General features: G+C 36.4%; 1 pseudogene; it reads left to right on the top strand.

The window, feature by feature from the left end:
* Positions 1-645: 645 nt before the first annotated feature.
* Positions 646-2,860, top strand: LOC124099458 (vasculin-like; annotated as a pseudogene).
* The last annotated feature ends 21,836 nt before the right edge of the window (positions 2,861-24,696 follow it).

Here is a 24,696-nt window from a genome sequence, read left to right on the forward strand (position 1 = left end):
CCCGGGATCCAGCGCAGTGGCACCACCAGGCCAGGGACACCTCTGGTGGGGCAGAAGGTGATTGAATTATTCAGATATGAAGATCATCTTCTAGGTTTTGTGTAAAAGGCCCCGGATATTTCAAGTGGCCATTTTGGAATTACAATGTTTTTGGATAATTTTGCCCCTGAAGTTTATTAAAATTGGCAAGAATCATCTCTGAAGTGAATTGATAGTAGTGAACAGATTCTACAAACTACTTAAAAAGAGACCCAGGCATTTCTTCAGTATTTTGGTTCAAACGGATTATATAACTGGTTAAAAGTATTTCAGCTGGTGACATTTTTGGCCCCCCCATCCTGTTGTTGTTCTTCAGCCAAACTGTAAGATATGTTTGATTGTGTACTGAGTAGTTTCAGCAGCTTCAAATTACTGTTTTGAGTATTGCTAAAGTTTCATGGCCATTTATTTTTACCTTTATTAAAACTTTTAGGAGTTTTTGATGTCAGCCCTTTTCATGTCACAATGGGACAACTTTTCTAAATGAAGACATTGAAAGAATACAGAGTTTTTTTCTTTTTATCTTTTACTTACGTGGAAATTTCCACCAGCATGGTAATATTGAGATAGCTATTTGTGTCTTTTTATGTGCTGCTGTTTAGGAATACTCTTCAGATGTGAAATTTTCTGTTCGTTTCTGCTTTTTGGATCATAAGTTGGATATTTCATCTGGAGTGGATAAGTACAACAGTTACAAGTACATGGAATAATAAAGAAGACTTTGATCTTAAATCTGAGGAACTTGGCTAATTCTGGAGATAGCCATATGAAAACTTTAAAACAGAAGTATGGGTAGCTGACTTGAAATAACTCTATGTCAAATAGTCATAGGTTAAGCATCTTCAAAGAACTTGGATATTTCAGAGGATACAAAATAAAAAAAACAAACTGGAAAACATAAAGATTACAGAGAAAGAACCAACACCTTCGTGGGCAGTCCTGTTGGAATTTGGACTTGCCATGAGGTGTTGAAGCCTTATTTCACTGACTTGGAGAGACTGGACCTAAATGGCGCAGCATGACTTTGCTACAGCCTGGCTTAATTTTCCTACTCCACCATCATCAACAAAGTCATTACTGAATTTTGAGAAGCATTCTGAAAATTTTTCATGGACGGAAAATCGTTATGATGTGAATCGTCGAAGACACAATTCTTCAGATGGCTTTGATTCTGGTATTGGACGTTCTAATGGAGGTAATTTTCGAAGGAAAGAAAAAATGGATGGCGTAGGCATGGCAGAAATGGTACTGAAAACATAAATCATGGAGGAGGATACCATGGTGGAAATTCCCATTCTCGTAGCAGTATTTTCCGTTCTGGAAAAAGCCAAGGTCTACATGAAAACAACATACCTGACAATGAAACCCGAAGGAAAGAAGATAAAAGAGAATGGAAACAGTTTGAGGCTGAGGATTTTCCATCTTTAAATCCTGAATATGAGAGAGAACCAAATCAGAATAAATCATTAGCTGCAGGTGTATGGGGCCTACACGCCCAGACACACACATACCCAACCAAAAAAATCTCCCAAGCTCCTCTCTTAGAATATCCTCTGAATCCTAAATCTAGAGCTCCAAGGATGCTGGTCATTAAGAAAGGTAATACAAAAGACTTACAGCTATCTGGATTCCCTGTGGTAGGAAATCTTCAGTCACAGCCAGTTAAGAATGGAACTGGTCTGAGTGTTTATAAAGGCTTAGTGCCTAAAACTGCTGCTCCACCTACAAAACTTACACAGTGGAAAAGCCAAACTAAAGAAAATAAGGTTGGGACTTCTTTCCCTCATGAATCTTCATATGGTGTTGGCAACTTTAATGCTTTTAATCAACTGTCAAGAATTTTAGTCCATCACCAAATTCAGTGAAAGAGTGTAATTGTCCCAATTCCTCTTCACCTGTTGACAAACTTAATCAGCAGCCTCCTCTAACCAAACTGACATGAATGCGCACTGATAAGAAGAGTGAATTTTTGAAAGCATTGAAAAGGGACAGAGTAGAAGAACATGAAGATGAAAGCCATGATGTCTCAGAGAAGGATGAAGACTCATTTAATTTGCATAACAGCAATAGTACTCACCAAGAAAGGGATATAAACAGAAACTTTGATGAAAATGAAATTCCACAAGAGAATGGCAATGCCACAGTGATTTCCCAACAGATCATTCAGTCTTCAACCTTTCCACAAACTGATGTTCTTTCCAGTTCACTTGAGGCAGAACACAGATTGTTAAAGGAAATGGGCTGGCAGGAAGACAGTGAAAATGATGAAACATGTGCTCCCTTAACTGAGGATGAAATGAGAGAATTCCAAGTTATTAGTGAACAGTTGCAGAAGAATGGTCTGAGAAAAAAATGATATTTTGAAAAATGGCCTGATCTGTGACTTCAAGTTTGGACGCTGGAAAAACAGCACTTTCAAACCCACAATTGAGAATGATGACACAGAGACAAGTAGCAGTGACACATCAGATGATGATGATGTGTGAAGGATTTCCTAACACCTTTAGAATTTTTAGTGTGATACATCTCTCATACAGTTTGGGGTGAATTGTAAAAATGAAGAACTATAATTTATGTAGTGAAATACCCCTTTAGAAGATGGTTTATTTGGGGGACTTCAATATGAAGAAAACCAAGAATGTTTTGTTGGGCTGGGTTGAACATTATTTCTTTGTAAATGAATGTTGTAGAAATGAGGACTTTGGTTGATCCAACATTGACTTTCTTCATCACTGCAGCATTTCTCTGACTAGCAATGTGACCATGTAACAAATGAGATTTTCTCATTTAATAATAAAGAATTGTGTAATGTTTTGAAAAAAAAAAATAAATTGAATCCCCAAATTCAGATTATATCTAAAGATTTTCAGTTTTGTTCTTTTATTTTTCACCTTTAAGAATGGAAAGAGGTTGACATCATATGTGATTATTTTAGTATGTGTTTTTGAACATTTATAAACATTTTTCTTTCTGACTTTTGCTTTAGTTTTATTCTCCCATGTGGAGAGGGATTTACTTTAGAAATTTTGTTTTCCTCACCAGCTGAGGTGGCCCACACCTATAATCCCAGTTCCTGAGGCTGAGGCAAGAGTATCAGAAGTCCAAACCAAGCCTCCGCAATTTAGTGAGACCCTAAGCAATACAGAAAGACTCTATCTGTAATTAAAATATTTAAAAGGGCTGAAGATGTGGTTCAGTGGTAAACTGTCCCTGCGTTCCATTTCTGTTTAAAAAAAAGAGAAAGAAAGAAAGAAAGAAAGAAAGAAAGAAAGAAAGAAAGTAAGTTTTGGTTTTATTTTTGTCACATCAATCTTATGCTTTCCCAAAAGAGACCCAGGACTCTTCCTTGGGGCTGCTTCTTAAGTAATGCCACATACACAGCATGAACTGCAAGAGCAAAGATGGCCACATTCCCCACACCCCATCCAGTGAAAATTAGTCACCCTGAAGCCTCTATTGATTCTTTCTAGCTTTGGTAGACTTTTCTGGAACCTCCCTTTTACACAGATCAGTATCAAAGATGATTTTGTCCAATAGATACTAATTATGGTTTTAGGATGTAAAAACAATGAGACTTCAAAAAATAACATATTGGATGGTATGGTATGAAAGCATGAGTTTTGGTTTATAATACAAGAATCCTGGGCTATAAAGAAAAATGTATAGAAGTCACTGCCCTGAGATTTCCTCTGCTACAAAGGCATTAGGCTGTCAAGGAGGCCCTATTTCTTCCTCAGATTATCAGAGTGATAGATGAGGGAAACACCTCATTTCCAGGGACCTCAAATGTTCACATTTGCTAAATTTCTTCCCAAAAGAAGAAATCAAGTAGATACAACCTCTCAGACTCTGAATTATAGACAGAGGGGCTATATAGTACTATGGTTTAAATGTGGATTTTCCCCAACAAAACTCAAGTTGAAATATTATTCCATAGAGCAGTAGTATTTTGAGATGAGGTCTTTAAGTCATTAAAAAGAATTAGTGCCTTTCTCCTTGGACTGAGCCTGAATGAAGAAGTAAATTCTGGGCCCTTGGAAAATGAGTCATTTTCTAGAAAGTGGGTTGTTATGAAGGGTGTCACACATGTGTTCACACTTTCTTCACTGGACAATTTCTCCTACTGCTTCTCTGCTATGAGCAGATTCAGCATGAAACCCTCACCAAAAATTCAGGCATCATAACCTAGAACTTACCTGTCTTCAGAACTGTGAGATAAATGAATCTTTTCTTTATAATTTACCCAGATTCGGTATTATATTAAAAGAACAGAAAATGGACCAACACAGAAAAGAAAGAGACACATTCTCTTACATTGAATTTTACCTTTATTAAATCAAAAATTATGTATTCCTTTATTTTGTTACATTTCACAAATAAAACCAGAAAATATGTCCGACTTCATGTATCATAGGTGATTATATTCCCAAAATAAATTAATTAAAAATGCATAAATTTTAAATCTTTATGGGATTTTAATATTATCACCACAATTAATAACAGATTAAGTAGGTTTTTACAAAATTTGAGGTAACCTAAACTTAAAAAGATATATTCTGTTTGACATGTTTCATAAGGCCCAAGGGAGAGGGCTTCTTTAGATATTGGATTTTCCATAGTATTAGCGGCACAGTCCTTATGTATGTCTGGTCAGAAGTGACTACAGCAGAAAAAAGCTTTGATATGGGGAGAGAAAGAGTAGGAAGAAATACTGTATATCAAAAAACTTTGAGAAACATTAGTAGAGATCACAGTTCTACCTTCACAATCTAGGAATACTCTTATTCAGCCAATGGCCTTAGTACTTACTGAAAAACAAGTGGGGAGTTGGTAAAGAGAGTGTAATGGGATCCCTCCTTAACACATCCAAAGAGGAAGAGACCTTCACCTCATCCATCTTGCCATCTTTGTTCTCTTTCCAATAATCATTACAGACTCCAAAAGCCCAGTTCCAAGAGTCTCCCACTTCCATCTCCCAGTAATATCTGCCCGTGGTAAAAGTCTGAATACCCTAGGCAAGAAAGCATTCTAGTGTTGGAGTGATCCAGGAGGCACCTTGAAGATCACATCCAACATTCACACTTCTCAACTCTCAATACAGGAAGATGTGGCAGTTGAATCTTTCAGACACAGAGTAAGAAAAAAACTGTAGACCTGTATGTAAACAGAATAAGAAGTTAAAGTTCTAAGAAAAGTCATTCTGTGAAGAACTGACATTACTGGAAACTGTGAAATTATAGCAGAAATGATGATTTTGGCTGTAACATCTAATACAATTGTGGGCATAAAGAGTTAATCTGCAGAACAAATAAATTTTTATTTATTTGTTATTTATTTATTGATTTTCATTTATTTGTCATTCATTTATTTCATTATTTATTTGCCACAGATATGGAAAATTGTTGAAAATGTGAAAATTTACATACTGAGTCAAATATAAGATCAATATCTTTGAATTTAATTTTTATTTCAAAATAGCTAGCTACAGAAATTATGCCCTTAACTCTCTTCAGGCATCAAAAATATAGTATCAAAATAAAATTTCCATTTCTAAGAAATGGTGTCATTAATTTGAATGATGTGAAGATTTCCTCTCTTTTCAGCTTCTCTATACAACTGGATAAAACAATTTACACATTTTAGAAAGAGTAATTTAAAATTTATTTATGCAAAACTCCTCACTATCCCTGATTCTTGTGCATTCTCTGCACTGCCCTGCATTTTTGCCATTTAACATGTAGCTTTTTATACTGAGATTTAACATGTAGCTTTTTTATCAATTTATAAAATTGATTTTGTTTTTATTATATCTTCTTGTTGATAAAGCTGATTTCTTCTCTTAGTTTCTATACATCAGTTCAAAAATTTATGTTATATAAATTATATATACCCTTGGTAACAACATAAAGTCCTAGTAAACTGTTTACCTTTGAAAGCTTCTCTCAACAATTAAAATTTATGCAGGAGTAAGGTGGCCCATGCCTGTTATCTCAGGTACTGAGACAAGCAGTACAAGGCCAGCTTGCACAAATTATTGAGAACTTGTTTTTAAAAAAGCTGGGCTTTGCACATTTGGCTCAGTGGTGGGGTGCTTGCCCAATATGTTGGTGGGCCCTGGTTAAAATGACAGTATTATTTTTTTTTTTTCAAAATTGAACATATTAAGCAACTGCATCATTTTGTTTGTAAAATTGAATAATGAAGCTTAAATCTGAGTTCAGCTCCATTTATTAGAAATTTCAATTTTTACATCACTTGTTTTATGTATACCTAAATAAATATGAGCCTGGGTTATTTTTAACTTTTAACTTTTAAATTTTTATTTTTAACTTTTATTTTTATCTTTCACTTTTTTATGCTATAAGTCTGAGGCAGTCATTATTTATTTGTTTCTGGAAATTATTTATTAAAAATATTTTTAAAAAGAGGAAAATAGTACCCACATGGTCCTAAAAACAAATAATAGATTATAAGAATATTGCCAATGGACTTACCCTTACCTCAAAAGCAGTTTAGCCAGTCGATTAGTCCAGTGATTGGCCCTGAACTGAGTTCTGGATTCACATATTGGGCTACACACAGCTGCATGAATTCAATTTTGCAAGAAGGAAGATGCAGTTAACATATGTACAGTCCCAAAATCATGACTTTTCTTAATAAGACAAAATATAAGGATTCTTGCAACATACAGAAAAATAAATAATAATGTTCTAAGTGTTTAAGAGCAAAATTATATTCCACATGTGTGGTGGAATGAAAAGAATTACCATTCATGATAATATACTCCATTATGTAAATGTTTTTAAAAATATGGTTTACTTATACTCTTTTGGATAACAACATATTTAAAATAAAATATTTACTGTTCAGAAAAATAAGTTTTTATTTATTGTATTAAGACTTAAAACAAGGTCTCACAAATGCTAGGCATGCTTTCTCACACTGAGCAAATACCCAGCCTTTTTAAAATTTTTATTTATTTATTTTTAAATTTTGAGACCAGTTCTCACTAAGTTGTGAAGACTGAACTTGAACTTATAATACTTCTATATCAGACTTCCAAGTCACTGGAATTACAGGTGTATACCACCATGCCTGGTGTAAAGAAGATTAAAAAATATGGATGTTGTTTAAAATGCCTGTAATAAACAGCAACTTATGAGGGTGAGGCAGAAGTTTTACAAGTTCAAGACCAGCCTTAGGATTTAGTAAGGTCTTAAGTAACTTAGTGAGCTCCTGTCTCTCAATAAAAAAATCTAAAAAGGATGTAATGTGGCTCATTGGTTATGTGGTCAAGTAACAATCCCCCCAAATTAAGTTTAAAAAGAATTCTTAATAATGGAAGATAAAAAATGATGAATTAAAAATTAAAATTATTAAAATATGAAGATTTTTCTGAGAAGAGAGAAAAAAAAACTTCAAAGTCATTGAAATTTTAATTTAAATTTTTTGTTTAAAAAGCATTTTTTTCTGCCCTCAGAAAAGGAAAATGAACCTTAATAATGCAATAGAGATTTTTGAATCTTTTTCTACACTTCTTCTCCTAGAACACGAGCCCCAGGTTTCTGCCACACAGGTGCTGAAAAATATCAGGGGCAAACATACAGAACCCCAAAAGCAAAGAAATGGAATTGTTATCATTCAGGGAGGTAGCCATTGATTTGACTGAAGAGGAGTGGGAATGCCTTCAGCTTGATCAGAAAAAATTATATAGAAATGTGATGTTAGAGAACTATAGAAACTTGGCCTTCCTGGTCATGACTCCTAATCATAACCAAGAATATTTAACAGAAAAGGGCATAGAACATACATTTCACAAAGTGATAAGTGAAAAATATAGAAATTGTTATCTTGACTATTTACAACAAAAGAAAATATGGAAAAATACAAGTGAGAGTAAACACCAGAAATAATATAAAAAAAAAATCAGGCCTTGTTTACCACCAAAGAAATTATACTGGAGAGAAGCCCTACAAATATAAACAATATGGCAAAGCCTTTAGTAAAAAAAAAAAAAAAAAAAAAAAAAAAAAAAAAAGTCTTATTTACCACAGAAGAACCCACACTGGAGAGATACCCTACCAATGTGCAGAATGTGATAAAGTTTTTAAAGAAAAATCAATCTTTATTAAGCAAAGCAGAATTCACACTGAAAAAGCCCTATAAATGTGAAGAATATGGCAAAGTTTTTAGTCAAAAATTTAACCTTATTTACCAAAGAAGAATTCACACTGGAGAGAAGCCCTACAAATGTAAATAATGTGGCAAAGCTTTCCATTGAAAAACAGGCCTTATTTGTTACAGCAGAATTCACATTGGAGAGAAGTCCTACAAATGTAAAGCATGTGACACAGGTTTTACTCAAATATCAAACTTTCTTTGCCACAGAGAACTCACACTGGAGAGAAGCCCTACAAATGTAAAGATTGTGGCAAAGCATTTAGTCAAAAAACAGATCTTCCCAACACAAGTGTGCAGTGCGACCAGGGAGCCACCTACCAGAGCCCTGAGGTGAAAGTTTCCTCAATTTGGAACTGCTAGGGCAGAGGGAGATGGGGCTGATATTTGGAGCCTAACAGAGAGATAGATTTTCAGATTTACATGTTAAAGAGTGTGAAATATTTTGAAATTAAAAATTATCATCTTATTTTATGCTGTAAGGTTGATTTTGAAATTTCCCTAGGGATAAAAATATGTAATATTTGTAATATGAAGATATCTAGTGATAAGCAAGCACAGATTGGACTTAGATTGATGGAGACAATCAACAATGAAATGGACATACTACTAATCACTTACTAAGCTAAAAGTGCTATAAATTTCCTTTAGTGGAAAATGCAAAATATTTTTACATTTTAAAGACTAATGAAGATGAATAAGAACACATATTTTCATAACAAATGAGACATATATATCTATTTAAAAAAGAAAGAGATTGTGGGGTATATCCATGAGAAAAATAATGATGTGAAGAAATTGTATCATTTGTAATATGTTCAATTCCACCAAACTGTGGGTTCTTTTATCTCTTTCTCTCTGTTGATATTGGGAATTGATCTTAGTGGGTTCTTGACCTCTGAGTCATCTCCCTAGTCTGTCTGTCTTTTATTTATTTATTTGTTTGTTTGTTTATTTATTTATTTATATTTTGAGACATGGTCTCAAGTTGCTTATGGTCTCGATAAGATGCTGAGGTTGACCTTCAACTTGTGCTCCTCCTGCCTCAGTCTCCCAAGTCACTGGGGTTACTGATGTGAGCATGTGGCCTGAGGGTTGGTGTTTTCCAGAGCATATATGTTTCCAACCTATTGGTTCAAACTTATCCTTATGGCATACCAAGCTGCAAGATATTTCTCGGTATGCAGGATACACAATGACATTAAATTTATTTCTTTAGAAGAAAAAAAGTAAATGACAGGCACAACATAATGAATACTCAAGAGTTTATGTTCAGTGAAATATGATAATCTTTTTAATTTTTATTCTAGGGATTGAAACCAGGAGCTCTTAAACACTGGACCACAGCCCCTGTCCTTTTTATTTTCTTATTTTGGGAGAAGATCTCACTAAGATGGGGAAGGTCTTACTACTTCGCTGAAGAAGGCTTTGAACTTTTGATCCTCTTGCCTTTGCTTCTAAATTGGCTGGGATTCCAGGTGTGCTCCACTGCACCCACCTGAAAGTAAAGTAATATTTAATTAGGGATGGGAAGGTACTTTGAATTGAAACCAGGAGTGAGAATAATTCATGAGTAAGTAAACTCTACTTTTTACCTTGGTGTTGTGATGAGTACTTCCTTAGTTATTTTCAGGTAAGTAAGTGTCAAATGACAAGGAGCAGCTTTTTTGTTTTTATTTTTATTTATTAATTTTTTTGGCAGAAACCTGGGGTTGTATTATAAACATAATGTAAACTAATATTAATCATTCAATATGGTCTTTACACTTAGACACCTTGCAAAGGTACATAAAATCTCAAGATTCTTTTTTTATTAGTTGTGCATGACAATACAATGATCTTGACATATCATATATTTAAATCAAAGGGGTATAATTTCTCATTTTTCCAAGTGTACATGTTGCAGAATCACATTGGTTATACAGACACTTATATACAGCAATACTAGTGTCTATTTTATTCTGATGCCCTTCCTATCCCCTCTCTCTCTCCCCTCCCCTCCCATCACTTCTCTCTACCCAATGTAATGTGACACATTTCTTTTCTCTTTTTTCCCTCACATCATCATATATGTATTTTGTATAATGATGATGGTCTCCTTCCATCTTCCATGCAATTCCCCTTCTCTCTCCCATTCCCTCCCACCTCTCTTTCCTATTTAGTGGTAATCTTCTCATGTTCTTCCTCTCTATCCCATTTCGAGTCACCCCCTTATATCAGAGAAGATATTTGGCATTTGTTTTTTCGGGATTGGCTAACTTCACTTAGTATAATCTGCTCTAATGCCATCCATTTCCCTCAAATGCCATGAATGGATAAAAAAAATATGGCATTTATAAACAATGGAATATTATGCAGCACTAAAAAATAACAAGATCATGGCATTTGCAGCTTTCTTGTTTTTAATCTTCTAAATGGATCGCTAAAACAGGAACAATTCTCCAAACTATGAAAATACTTTTCAGAAATATTTCCTTTTTTTCTGTCTGTACCAACAAGTTTCCATAGTTGACACTCTCCTTCTCCTGTTCATTTTACACTGTCCTTTATTGGCTAAGTATGTTGGGGATGCAAATCAAGTCAAAATGGCGCCTGGCACTTTGCCAGGAGGATTAGTTTGTAAAGCAATGCCAGGGAGCCATTAAGATGATGAGGATTCCTTATTGGCTGACTGCTGTATCTAGATGATGTTAATTGAGTTAAGCTGTGTGTAATTAGTTAAGTACATATACCTCTGCTCTCTGGCAGAGAAGCGGCTACTGCTACCTTCGGTGCCCGCTACTTTGAGTTCTCTCTCAGTTCCCACTGAGTTCACTTGCAATAAAGTAGTTCCCGTTTCAACCTTCAAGTTGCTTGTCACCTCCTGGTTATTTGCCCAGCCAGACTTCAGCATTAAGTATATTATTAAACTTTTTTTTTCTCACTGTGACTCAAATACATGACAAGAACAATGTAGAAGAAGAAAAGTTTATTTGAGGCCCATAGTTTGGTTTTACAGGTCTTAATTCATAGATGGATAACTCTGTGCTCTGGTTAAGAGTGAAGCAGCTTTTTAATTAATTACCTAATTAATTATCCATGGCAGCAGAATGCATTTCCATTCATGTACACAAATGCAGCACAATTTTCATTTCTCTGGTTATACACAATGTATGTGTTGTGTTCTAATAAAGCAGATGAAATGGTAAAGCAGTCAGTTATGTATTGAAGAAGAACATCATTGATGATAAAAATGAGGAGAAAGTCATAATATGAGAGATACACTGAAAAACAGATAGTCAAGATACTAATTGAGTTGGCAAATATTGTATGTAAAAGAAAAGAGTGTGTAGCAAAATTAAACAAAGAAATAATAAAAGCATGAATGGTGTTCTTGTCCTGAGACACCAATGTTCTCAGCAGCATCCAGTTTATTGCCCCAACTATTACTGAGCATACTGTGAACTTGGAGGGGACATCTTCCCATTGCTTTGATGTCATGTTCACTTTGATTCATTGCTAGTGACCAATGATTCAGGACTATGTTTCAAAGCCATTATATGATGGAAACTCTACTACTTTCAAAAAATCAGAAAATGTTATTTTGGCTTCCACCTAAACTACTGGTTATGTGTGTAACTGGGATCCAATTTCTTCATATCTCTCTCTCTCTCTCTCTCTCTCTCTCTCTCTCTCTCTCTCTCTCTCTCTCTGTTTTGTTAATTATCTGGATTTGTCTGTTAAATAAAATTTATGAGAGGACATTGATTTGGACTGAGCTTCCAAAGTAAGCATAACATACCAAGCCTGGGGCTGTGGTGCATGCTGGTAATTCCATTGGCTTGAGAGTTATTCAAATTTCAGGATCAAAAAAAAGGAAGACTATCAGACTAATTTGTTATGGAGTTTAACCACAGTATCTGAGCTTCCATTAACCACAGAAGGCTCTGTAAACCATTATCCAACTGAGTTGTCTCTAACCTCAATTCCATATTCTATAAATGCTGTTAGATCAAGTCCTGGGCTGGGGTTCCCTGAATTTGTCTTATTTCTGGGGATTGTCTTATTTGAGAACTGCTGTTGTTTATTTTTTGCACTTTTATATATATATATACATATATATATATATATATATATATATATATATATATATATATATATTTGCTGAAATACTTTGTATTTAATTAGTATTTTTGATTCATTGAATGATTTTATTTGCAACTCATGAATATCATCTCACTAAAAATAAAATATTTGGGAATCAACTTAATGAAAGTGGTGGAAGATCTATATAATGAAAATTACAGAAACCTAAAGAAAGAAATCGGAGAAGACCTTAGAAGATGGAAAGATCTATCTTTCTCTTGAATAGGAAAAATTAATATTATCAAAATGATCATACTCCCCAAAGCACTACATAGATTTAATGAAATTTCCATCAAAATCCCAATGACATTCCTCATAAAAATAGAAAAACAATTATGAAATTCATGTGGAAAAATAAATAACCTATGATAGCTAAATCAATCCTTTGTAGGAAGAGTGAAGCAGGTGTATTCACTGTACCGCATTGTAACTATGCTACAGAGCAATGGTAACAAAAACAGCACAGCATTGGCACCAAAACAGACTGGTAGACCAATGGTACACAATAGGAGACACTGAGACTAACGTAAAAACTACTATTATCTTATATTACACAAAGTTAGCAAAAATACATTGGAGAAAAGATAGACTCTTTAGCAAATGGTGCTATGAAAACTGGAAATCCATTTGCAACAAAATGAAATTAAAGCCCAATCTCTCACCAGGCACAAAACTCAACTCAAAATGGATCAAGGACCTAGGAATAAAACCAGAGACATCATCATCCAAAGTACATGTATGAAGACACAAATTGGTGTCAACATACTTTATATACAACCAAAGATATGGAAAATTGTGCTGTATATGTGTAATAAGAATTGTAATGCATTCCACTGTCATATATATATTTTTAAATCAATTAAAAAGAGACCATGTGTCTCTTAAAAGAAAAAATAATTTCCATCATGTGGGATTAAGCCCCAACTTCCTTAATAAGACTTCTATAGCTCAAGAATTAAAATCAAGAATCAATAAATGGAATGAACTCGAATTAAAAAGTTTCATCTCAGCAAAAGAAAAAAATCTGTGAGGTCAATATAGAGCCTACATCTTGGGAACAAATTTTTACTCCTCATAGATAGAGCCCTATTCAGATAGAGCAATAGTCTCTAGAGTTTATAAAGAACTCAAAATATAAGCACCAAATAAAACAATCAATAAATGGGCCAAGGATCTGAACAGACACTTCTCAGAAGATGCTATACAATCAATTAACAATTAGTAGAAGTCCTACATAAATTTCAAATTAATGTTAAGAGCAAAAATTACAGCAATTTAATTTAGTAACCAAATATTTTGTTGCTTATAACATAGAATAAGTATTCCAGAGGGTTGAGTAGAGGAATTTGGTATTTTGGATAAAAAAAGCCCCAAAGAAAGCAGAAACAAAAATCATATGGATATCTTTGAATATACCTAACTTGTTAGGTGGGGACAGAGAGATGGAGTGATAGAAAAACAAACTATTGTTTAATGTTGAATTACTTTAATATTACACTTTGTGTGTGTGTGTGTGTGTGTTTGTGTAAGAATTAAGACAGAGGAAGCTTCATTATCACACCCAAGAAATTGTCCTGTGTAGGAAATTTGGCCTTTCTCTCATATTTTTTTTTTGGGAGGGGGGTTTAAAGATTTTATTTGTTTTAAGTAGTTATACATGACAGTACAATGCACTTATGTTCTTTGATATATCATACATAGATGGGATATAATTTCTCATTTTTCTGATTATACATATTGTAGAATCACATTGGTCATACAGTCACAAACATACATAAAGTAATAATGTCTGTTTCATTCTACTATCTTACTATCCCCTGCCCTCCCCTCCTTTCACTTCCCTCCACCTAATCTAAGGTAACACTATTCTTTTTTTTTTTTTGCCTTTATACATGTACTTTGTTTTTTTTTTTTTGCATTACAATTCTTAATACACATATATTCCACAATTTTTGTATCTCTGTTTGTATATAAAGTATGTTGACACCAAATTCAAGTCTTCATACATGTATTAATAAACATTTTATTAATGTCTACCTGTATGTAATCCATTTTTATTAATGACCTCTGCTCTGGCATTCTTGCATTAATTACCCAGAGTTTGTTTGGGATATTTTAGATCTTTCTGGCATGTCTCCCAAGTTCACCAATAAACTGCTATATTTGTCTTCAAAGACACACTTATCTACTTCTTTTTTTTAAAATTTTTTTATTGTTGGTTGTTCAAAACATTACAAATTTCTTGATATATCATATTTCACAATTTGATTCAAGTGGGTTATGAACTCCCATTTTTACCCCATATACAGATTGCAGAATCACATCAGTTACACATCCATTGATTTACATATTGCCATACTAGTGTCTGTTGTGTTCTGCTGCCTTTCCTACCCTCTACTATCCCCCTTCCCCTCCCCTCCCCTCCCCTCTTCTCTCTCTACCCCCTCTACTGTCATTCATTTCTCCCCCTTGTATTATTTTTCCCTTTCCCCTCACTTCCTCTTGTATGTACTTTTGTATAACTCTGAGGGTCTCCTTCCATTTCCATGCAATTTCCCTTCTCTCTCCCTTTCCCTCCCACCTCTCATCCCTGTTTAATGTTAATCTTCTTCACCTGCTCTTCATCCCTACTCTGTTCTTAGTTACTCTCCTTATATCAAAGAAGACATTTGGCATTTGTTTTTTAGGGATTGGCTAGCTTCACTTAGCATAATCTGCTCTAATGCCATCCATTTCCCTGTAAATTCTATGATTTTGTCATTTTTTAATGCAGAGTAATACTCCATTGTGTATAAATGCCACATTTTTTTTTTATCCATTCGTCTATTGAAGGGCATCTACAAATTTAAGGGAAGCTTCAGAAATTTAGTGAGGCCTCAAGCAACCTAGCCAGAACCTCTCTCAAAATAAATATTACAAAGAACTAGGGATGATGCTCAGTGGTTAAGTATCAGTATGTTCAATCCCTGGTCCCATTTGCCCTTCTTAAAAACATTATGATTTTCAATTTCACTCCATTATGATCAGATAAGATGCATGGTATTATCTCTACTCCTTTATATTGTCTAAGAGTTGCCATGTGACATAATATATGATCTATTTTTGAGAAGGATCCATGTGCTGCTGAGAAAAAAGTGTAACTGCTTGATGTTGGGTGGTATATTCTATATATGCCAATTAAGTCTAGGTTTTTAATTGTGTTATTGAGTTCTATAGTTTCCTTATTCAACTTTTGTTTGGAAGATCTGTCCAGTGGTGAGAGAGGTTTGTTGAAGTCTCCCATGATTATTGTATGGTGGTCTATTAGACTCTTGAACTTGAGAAGAGTTTGTTTGATGAACATAGCTGCACCATTGTTTGAGGCATATATATTTATGATTGTTATGTCTTGTTGGTGTATGGTTCCCTTGAGCAGTATGTAGTGTCCCTCTTTATCCCTTTTGATTAACTTTGGCTTGAAATCTATTTTATTTGATATGAGTATGGACACTCCTGCTTGTTTCCGAAGTCCATATGAGTGATATGATTTTTCCCAACCTTTCACCTTCAGCCTATGTATGTCTTTTCCTATCAAATGCATCTCCTGTAGGCAGCATATTGTTGGGTCTTGTTTTGTGATCCATTCTAGTAGCCTGTGTCTCTTGATTGGTGAGTTTAAGCCATTAACATTTAGGGTTATTATTGAGATATGGGTTGTTCTTCCAGCCATATTTGTTTATTTATGTTACTAAACATGGTTTGTTTTCCTCTTTTCTTATTTTCCCCCCCTTTACTGTCCTACCTCCCACTGTTGGTTTTCATTGTTATTTTCCATTTCCTCTTCCTGTAATGTTTTGCCGAGGATGTTTTGAAGAGATGGTTTTCTAGCTGCAAATTCTTTTAACTTTTGTTTATCGTGGAAGGTTTTCATTTCATCTTCCATCCTGAAGCTTAATTTCGTGGATACACAATTCTTGGTTGGAACCCATTTTCTTTCAGTGTTTGAAATATGTTATTCCAGGATCTCCTAGCTTTCAGAGTCTGTGTTGAAAGACCAGCTGTTATCCTGATTGGCTTACCCCTAAATGTAATCTGCTTCCTTTCTCTTGTAGCTTTTAAAATTCTCTCCTTATTCTGTATGTTGGGCATCTTCATTATAATGTGTCTAGGTGTGGATCTCTTATGATTTTGCACATTCGGCATCCTGTAGGCCTCTAGGATTTGGGATTCTGTCTCATTCTTCAAGTCTGGGAAGTTTTCTCATATTATTTCATTGAATAGATTGCTCATTCCTTTGGTTTGGAGCTCTATACCTTCCTGTATCCCAATGACTCTTAAGTTTGGTCTCTTTATGTTATCCCATATTTCTTGGATGTTCTGCTCATGGTTTCTTAACAGTCTTGCTGAGCTGTCTATGTTCTTTTCAAGTTGAAATACTTTGTCTTCATTGTCTGATGTTCTATCTTCTAAGTGTTCTACTCTGCTGGTAGTATTCTCAGTTGAGTTTTTAACTTGGTTTATTGTTTCCTGCATTTCTAGGATTTCTGTTTGTTTGTTTTTTATAACCTCTATCTCCCTGTATAGTTGATCTTTTGCTGCCTGCATTTGTTTGTGTAATTCGTTGTCGAAGTGATCTTTCATTGTCTGATTTTGCTGTCTAATGTCTTCCTTGATACTCCAGATCATCTGAAGCATGTATATCCTGAATTCTTTATCTGACATTCCATCTGCTGCAGCTGTTACCTCTTCTAAAGTTGAGTTGACCTGCATTGCTTGTGGTCCTTTCTTTCCTTGTCTTTTCATACTGCTTGCGTTTCTTTCTGCTTGGTGAAACTGTTGTGTTTTTGAAATGATTTTTCCCCTATATATTTATATTGCTCTTGTATAGTTGAAAAGTCTCCCTTGCAGGGTCGGGCAGCGGTCTCCCTACCTTGCAGGTGCAGGCAGGGGCTCTGCTCTGCCCCTCCTCCAATTGGTGTGAGGTGTCTACCACGCCTGCGGACCCCTGGGCCTGTTCTGCCGGTCGGTCGCAGGTCCGCGTACCTTGCAGGTGCAGGCGGTGGTTCTGTTCTGCCCTTACTCCAATTGGGGTGATGTGTCTACCATGCCGGAGGGTCACTGGGCCTGTTCTGGGGGTGGGCGGCGGCTCTGCTCTGCCCCTACTCCAATTGGCTTGATGAGTGTACCACGCCGGCAGGCCACCGGGCCTGATCCGCCGGTCGGTTTCAGGTCTGCCTACCCTGCAGGCATGGGCGGCGGCTCTGCTCTGGCCCCCCTCCAATTGGTGTGACTTGTCTGCAACACCCGCGGACCGTTGGGCCTGTTCCGGGCGCGGGCGAAGGCTCCGCTCTGCTCCTACTCCAATTTGGGTGACGTGCCTACCACCCCGGCCGGTCGCTGGGCCTGTTCCACCAGTTGGTCACACGTCTGCCCACTTTTCGGGCACGGGTGGTGGCTCTGCTCTGCCCCTACTCCAATTGGGGTGTTATGACTACCACGCCGGCAGGTCGCTGGGCCTGTTCCTGGCATGGGCGGCAGCTCTGCTCTGCCCCTACTCCAATTAGGGTGAAGTGTGTACCACGCCGGCAGGCCGCTGGGCCTGATCCGCCGGTCTGTCGCAGGTCTGCCTACCTTGCAAGCACGGGCGGCGGCTCTGCCCTGCCCCTCCTACCACGCCTGCGGACCGCTGGGCCTGATCTGCAGGTTGGTCGCAGGTCTGCCCACCCTGCAGGCACGGGTGGCGGTTCCGCTCTGCCCCCACTCCAATTGGGGTCATGTGACCACCACACCGGCGGGGCCTGATCCGGGCGCAGATGAAGGCTCTGCTCTGCCCCTACTCCAGTTGGGGTGAACGTGTGTACCACGCTGGCAGGCCGCTGGGCCTGACCCGCCAGTCTGTCGCAGGTCTGCTTACCTTGCAGGCGTGGGCGGCTGCTCTGCCCTGCCCATCCTACCATGCCCTCGTACCACTGGGTCGCAGGTCTGCCCACCTTGCGGGCGCGGGTGGCGGCTCCGCTCCGCCCCCTCTCCAATTGGTGTCACGCGACCACCATGCCGGCGAGCCGCTGGGCCTGCTCCGGGCTGGGGCGTCAGCCCGGCTCCTCCCCTCTGGCTCGAAGACAAAGCGAGAGAGACTCGGGTGTCTGTGACTCACCCTCCCTACCAGGAGACCAACTGTTTCTGTCGCCGCTGGTATTGATGAAGTTCTCTCATCCGCAGCTTTCTGATGACATCAGATCTCTGCCATGTTGGTATCCTATGCTAATGGCAGCAGTTCGTTCCCTTTGCTGGGTGACCAAAGCAATGGGTGAGACCTGACCAGCCCTCACAGGCCCCGTCTCAGTCCTGTTGCCACTGCCCACGAAGGCTCGGTTGGTATTTACCTCCACAGTACTCAGCAGGACCTGGACTGAGAAGCAGTTTCCACGGGCTCTTTAGGCCTGGGCCAGAGCAGTTCCGGGAGCTGGAACTCAGCCGCTCCGTGCTCGGTATATGCTCCGATAAGAGCAGGCTCCAAGAAGCAGTCTCCGCGGGTCATCTAGCACTCAGCCTGAGTAATCTGTCTGCAAGCCGCAGGCGAATGGCAGCCTGAAATTACCTGTTCTATGGCTGAATGAGCTGCTGTCAATCGAAAACAGGGATGGTGACGTCAGCTCTCCAAGATGGTGGCCGCTGGCCTCCTCTGTGATCTGACCGGTGTGGAGGACCGAATTGGACCGCTTCCTTCCCCCGTCTCGAACCCAGAATTCAGCACTGAATATGGTGCTTGCACGGCTGGCAGAAACTGCAGCGCTTTATCCCTGCGTCGCTATCTCTTGAGGTAGTTTTTTTCTACAAAACAAAATTGTGTTTACTCCTTCCTCTGACAGACTGCCTGATGTGACTTATATTAGTTTTTCTGAGAGCAGTCAGCTTAAACTACTGTATATGCCTTATTCTCTCTATATGATTATTAAGATATAGTTTGTGTCTTTCTATGATATTTAGGCATCCTGAAACACATGTGTGTTTCACAAAATAACAGTAAACATCAAATAGAAAATTAAAATGCATGTTGAGTTTCCCAATTAAAACTTTCAAATATAAAGGGAAAGTTCTCATCCTGCTTTTCTTACATCAGTATTTTTGCTCATCAGAAAACATGGGTTCTTGAGTCTTTAGTATCTTCAGGGTTGCATAATAATCAACATTAAAATGTATAATCCTCTTGCCCTCCCTGGAGAGACTGGAATGCTCCAAGGGTGAAAACTTTTCTTAACTGTCATAAACTGAGTATTGGAAGCCCAGTGTTGTTTCAAGTTAAACTCAGATACTGTACAAAGAACTTCTGAAAGCATTTAGTGGAAGTACAAAATGAGAAATTCAGACAGAAAAGTAGACATAGGGAGATAGAGATGCAGATGGAGAAGGAGATGGAAAGAGAGGGAGAAAAGAGAAGGAAATATAGGTGAATAAGAGGAAAGGAGAGAAAGAGGAAAGAAGAATTTAAAAAAAAGTGAGTGTGTGTGTGGGTGTGCACTTATTTGTATACATCCACATAACCTCATGTATTTACACCAATACTTTCTAAATTTGATTCAGAAAGCTGTAACTTCATATTGAAATTATCTTTCATTCTTATTTCTTTGCTTATGTGAGCTGCTAACAGGCAAATTCTATGCCTCATTTATACTATCACAACAACTGAATTCATTATGCTGAATAAGTAATTCTTGAAAAATAGCTCAACTCTAAATTATGGGGTCTTAGTTATATCTATTTTCCTTTTGTCTACATAGTGCAGCCAATAGAACAACACTGACTGCCTATTTCACTCTACAGCTTTCCAGTTGTGTACGTGGGCAACTTGATAACCTATTATTTCTTCTGCATGCCATTCATAAAGTGAAGCTATTGCTGGGTGCAGAAGTGCACACCTGTAATCCCAGAAAATCTGGAAGCTGAGGCAGAAGGATCACAAGTTCAAGACCTGTGTCAGTAAATAAGTGAGGCACTAAGCAACTGAGTGAGATCCTGTCTCAAATTTCAAATGAAGTAAAATTAAAAGGTGTAAAATTTCAAATAACGTAAAATTAAAAGTTGAAAAAATGTGTGGGGATGTGGCTGAGTGATTAAGCACCTCTGGGATCAATCCCCAGTACCAAAAATTAATTAATTAATTAAAGTCAATTAGAGAATTATATTTTTCCAAAGAGAGAGAGAGACAGAGAGCCAGAGAGAGAGAGAGAGAGAATTTTTTAATATTTCTTTTTTTTAGTTTCTCAGTGGACACAACATCTTTATGTTTTATTTTTATGTGGTGCTGAGGATCGACCCCAGTGCCCCATGCGTGCCTGGCAAGCACATTACTGCTTGAGCCACATCCCCAGCCCAAAAATTACATTTTGAAAAATGAAGTTATTACCCTGTACAACCTGAAGGATTGGCCTGAAGATTAAAATAATATGTTAGCATTCAGGACAGTAAGTGATTATTAAACACTGTTACTATTAAAAACAACATTAAAAATTAAAAGCAAATTAAGCCAATAAATAAAAATATATTCCTGTTCATAATGATTATTTCTCCTTTGTTAATTGAAGTATGATACAAGTAATATATTGAATTCAAAAATTATTGTTTAATTATTCAAGTCTGTTATATTAATTTTTGTTATATTGAATAATTTTTTATAACAACAACAACCATACCACCAGCCTCTGGAATGCAAGAGGCTGTGACACTGTTGGATCACAGTAGGCTTTCCATTACCTTTGAAAGAACAAAAAGACACCATCTCTTATGCTCATGAAATTATATCTTTAATAACAAGAAAATATCATGAGTTTTTACTTGAAAAATGTTTATAATTTTCCTGGCACCTTAAGAAAATATTTTAGAATTTTTCATTTAAATATTGATATGACTTCCATGAGTAGATAATTAAGATTCCTAAGGTGAAAAAGTCTTCCCTGCATTTATATTCTTAGATGTATCACTTACTATTTCCAGTTACATAAAAATTACTATCACATATTTCCATTGGCACATGTCACTGTTTCAATAGGTTCATAAGCCTCAGCGAAACAGAATTTTGCAAGATATCAAAACTATGATAATTACCTTGCTGTTGTTCTTAACTTGCATATTGTAGAAATTTTAGATTTCTTTTTGCTGGCTAATAAATGCAGTTTCATCTACCCATACCTATATTAATTTCCTCTTAATCACAATATTATTGAGGATTATGAATAATCAACTGATGTTTCTGAAAAAGCATTCATTGATCTTTTATGGTAACCAGACAAGTCATTCTGTTTGTAAGAAAAAAATATATGACTTTTCATTCTAATATCATGTTTAAAAATGTTGTACATTGTGGAAAAAATATCAAAATTGATTTCTTGCAAGATAATACTACATTTTAAATATATGTCATAAATAATAAAATTATACTATATTAGCTTTTCAAATAATGTAATATGTGTAATATGATCCTTAAAAATATTTCTTTTTAGCATTTTGTTCTGATTCTAAAAAAAAATTTATCTTAGGAAATGTAAAAGCTTCAGGAAGACATCACCAGGAAACAAAAATCTCCCCAATTACAGTCAAATATAATATTAAGTTTATATTTTTTTATACAATGATTTTAACCCCTATTCTATTTTTGTTTATATATATGACAAAAATAAATTTCATAAACTTGCATAATATGTAATGATTATATATTTACTCTTTAAATTTGATATTAAATATTTCCCCCTTACATTTTGGCAAATGTGTTTATTTCTGAGAAGGTACCCACTAACCCCCAGGTTGCCCATACTGTGAGTACTGCAGAATAGGTTATGTTATGGAACAGCCAGAAGTGGTGCCACCTTTCCCTGTAGGGACTATCAAAGGGTCAGCAGTTAGGAGAAAAGGTGTCATCCAAACCGAGTAACTATTTTGGTAATGATAGCATGGTTGTGCCTCTTTGTTTCTTTACTTGTTACTTTGCAACTTATCCACTTTCAGGGCTAGCACATGACCTAGCTTAGCTCCTTCAATGAAATAGTCTTCTTCTAGGCCTAGTAAATATCACAAAATGATTTTTATTGGATCTTCATGCATTAACCTAAGCATTTTAACAGAGAATATGACTTTTGAAAGAACAGTAAAACATTGGTTGGCTGGTTATAAATGAAAGTTTAATGACTACAGCAGTGTTATAATTCCAGGAGCATTGTGATTTAGTAGAAGTTAATACTTATTTCCCATGCACATTGAGACAAATAGTTTAATTATAGTCAGTTTCCTCCTCTGTAAAATATTAATGTCAACATGTAGAATTCACTTTTAAAAATTAAAAACATTGGCCAGGCATGTTTGTTGACAACTATAATCCCTCTAATTTAGGAGGCTGAGGCAGGACAATAACAAGTTCAAGGCCAACCTCAGCAACTTAGTGAAACTCTAAGCAATTAAATGAAGTCCTGACTCAAAATAAAAATAAAAATAAATAAAAAAATAAAAAGAATTAGAACAATTGTAAGTAAATTCTTGCAGAATATTAAGCACAGTCTATACCAGGTCATCAGCTGTTGTTATCATTGTTGCTACTGGTATTAGCTCTGAACCACATTGAGCTATGTGGGTAAAGTAAAACTAATCAATACGTATTTCATAGACTAGTCTTTGGAGTCTATTGAACTTGTATTTTTGCTTGAAAAAGGGATTAATCAAAGTATAAATTTAGGAATATAAGATCCAAGATTGTATGGTGCTCTTTTTCTTGCTTATATGTCATTTGTGCAGCTAACACCAAAGTATTTTCTTAACAAGCATCCCATCTATGCTTCTATCAGCCACAACAAGTATGCAGGGAAGTCATTCTCAGGAATTTATGATGCTTTGTTTGATGTTGAAAGCAAAATGGACCCTTCCATGGCCTGGGAAGAAGTAAAGACGGATTTATTTTTCTGCTTCATGGTGCAAGACACTGCAGGAACTTTGAGACAAGTAGCCTAAGAGAGATCCTTACATACCCCATGTGGAATTGGGTATCTAATTGGTATAATATATCCACAAGTATATTGATAAATTAAGAAAAAATAAGTGGAATATTTTGTCTGTGTGTGTGTGATTGTGTGTGTGTTTGTGTGTGTGTGTGTGTGGGTGTGTGTTTTGCCTTGCTCCTCATTTTTTCTCCCTGGGGATCAATAAAGAAGAAATAAAAGATTTTTATTATATAATTATGCAATTTTGAAATTGGAATTTGAACTGACTATTAAAACTAAAGAGAAAACCTTAATACATTAAAACAACAACTATTATCCAACAGTATTAGGAAATCAAGTATAGTACAGCCCTTTCAGATCTAATCACATTACTGCACACAGGAAATAGCATCAGTTTATTATGGAGCACATGGGAAAAGTGCATGAGGCTGCTCTGCCCTGAAGCCTTGACCTGCTTCTTAAAAGATTCTGAGCTAATCATGTTTCTAGTAAATGTAGTCACTCTGTACCACACAGGACTATCACTTTTGTATTAGTATTACCATATACATATATAAATAATCAAATGAGCATTTGTAAATCCAATAAGATATATTAAGAATGGACCATTTTCAATACTTTAGTAACCCATATTCTGCCGACTGATTGTGTGAAACCTAATCGCTTTTTAAATTTTTATGTTTACCTTTTCTTCCTCTCTCTCTACCTTCCTCTCTTCCTTCCTTGCTCTCCCTTCTTTATCTCTACTGGGGATGGAAACGTGAACTCAGGGGCACTCTACCTCCCTGAGTTATGTTCCAGGTTCTTTTTTATTTTTCAGTTTCGGAACAGGTCTCCCTCAGTTTCCCAGATTTGTGTTTGTTTCTGAGAAATATCTGAATTGAGTACCAGCTCCAAACCACTGAAAGCTGAATAAAGTGATCATGTATTTGCCTTTCATTCTTCTGATGGGTCCCCAAAGTTGAGAGAATATCTTCTTCTTATCACTATGGACTTTACATTTCCTATGGAACAGACATGCCAGAAGATGAAGCCAGAAGGTCTCATTAAGACTAATGACAGTGTCTGAACTCATGTGACTTACCCTGATGATTTTATGACATCATCAGCAGTGACAATATTAGAGATGATTTCTGTCTGATCTGTAACACCAGGGATCACTTTGCTATTCATTGCAGTACACCTGAGGAAGCCCAGTATAAGTTGTGCAAAGTGAGAAAGATCTTTGTAGGCAAAAAAGAAATCCCTCATCTGGTGACCACAATACTCAAATCATTTGCACGCTGATCTCCTCATGGAAGAAAATGGCACTGTTCAGACTGATTTGGAGTACTGACAAGAATACTAACTACAAGAAGTTTGACACTGGTTATCTGTCTATAGTGCCTGGAGG

The sequence above is a fragment of the Marmota monax genome, unplaced genomic scaffold (assembly GCF_021218885.2).
Source record: "Marmota monax isolate L192 unplaced genomic scaffold, Marmota_monax_Labrador192_F-V1.1 WCK01_AAM20220418_F8-fsc00659, whole genome shotgun sequence".
Lineage (NCBI taxonomy): Eukaryota > Metazoa > Chordata > Mammalia > Rodentia > Sciuridae > Marmota > Marmota monax.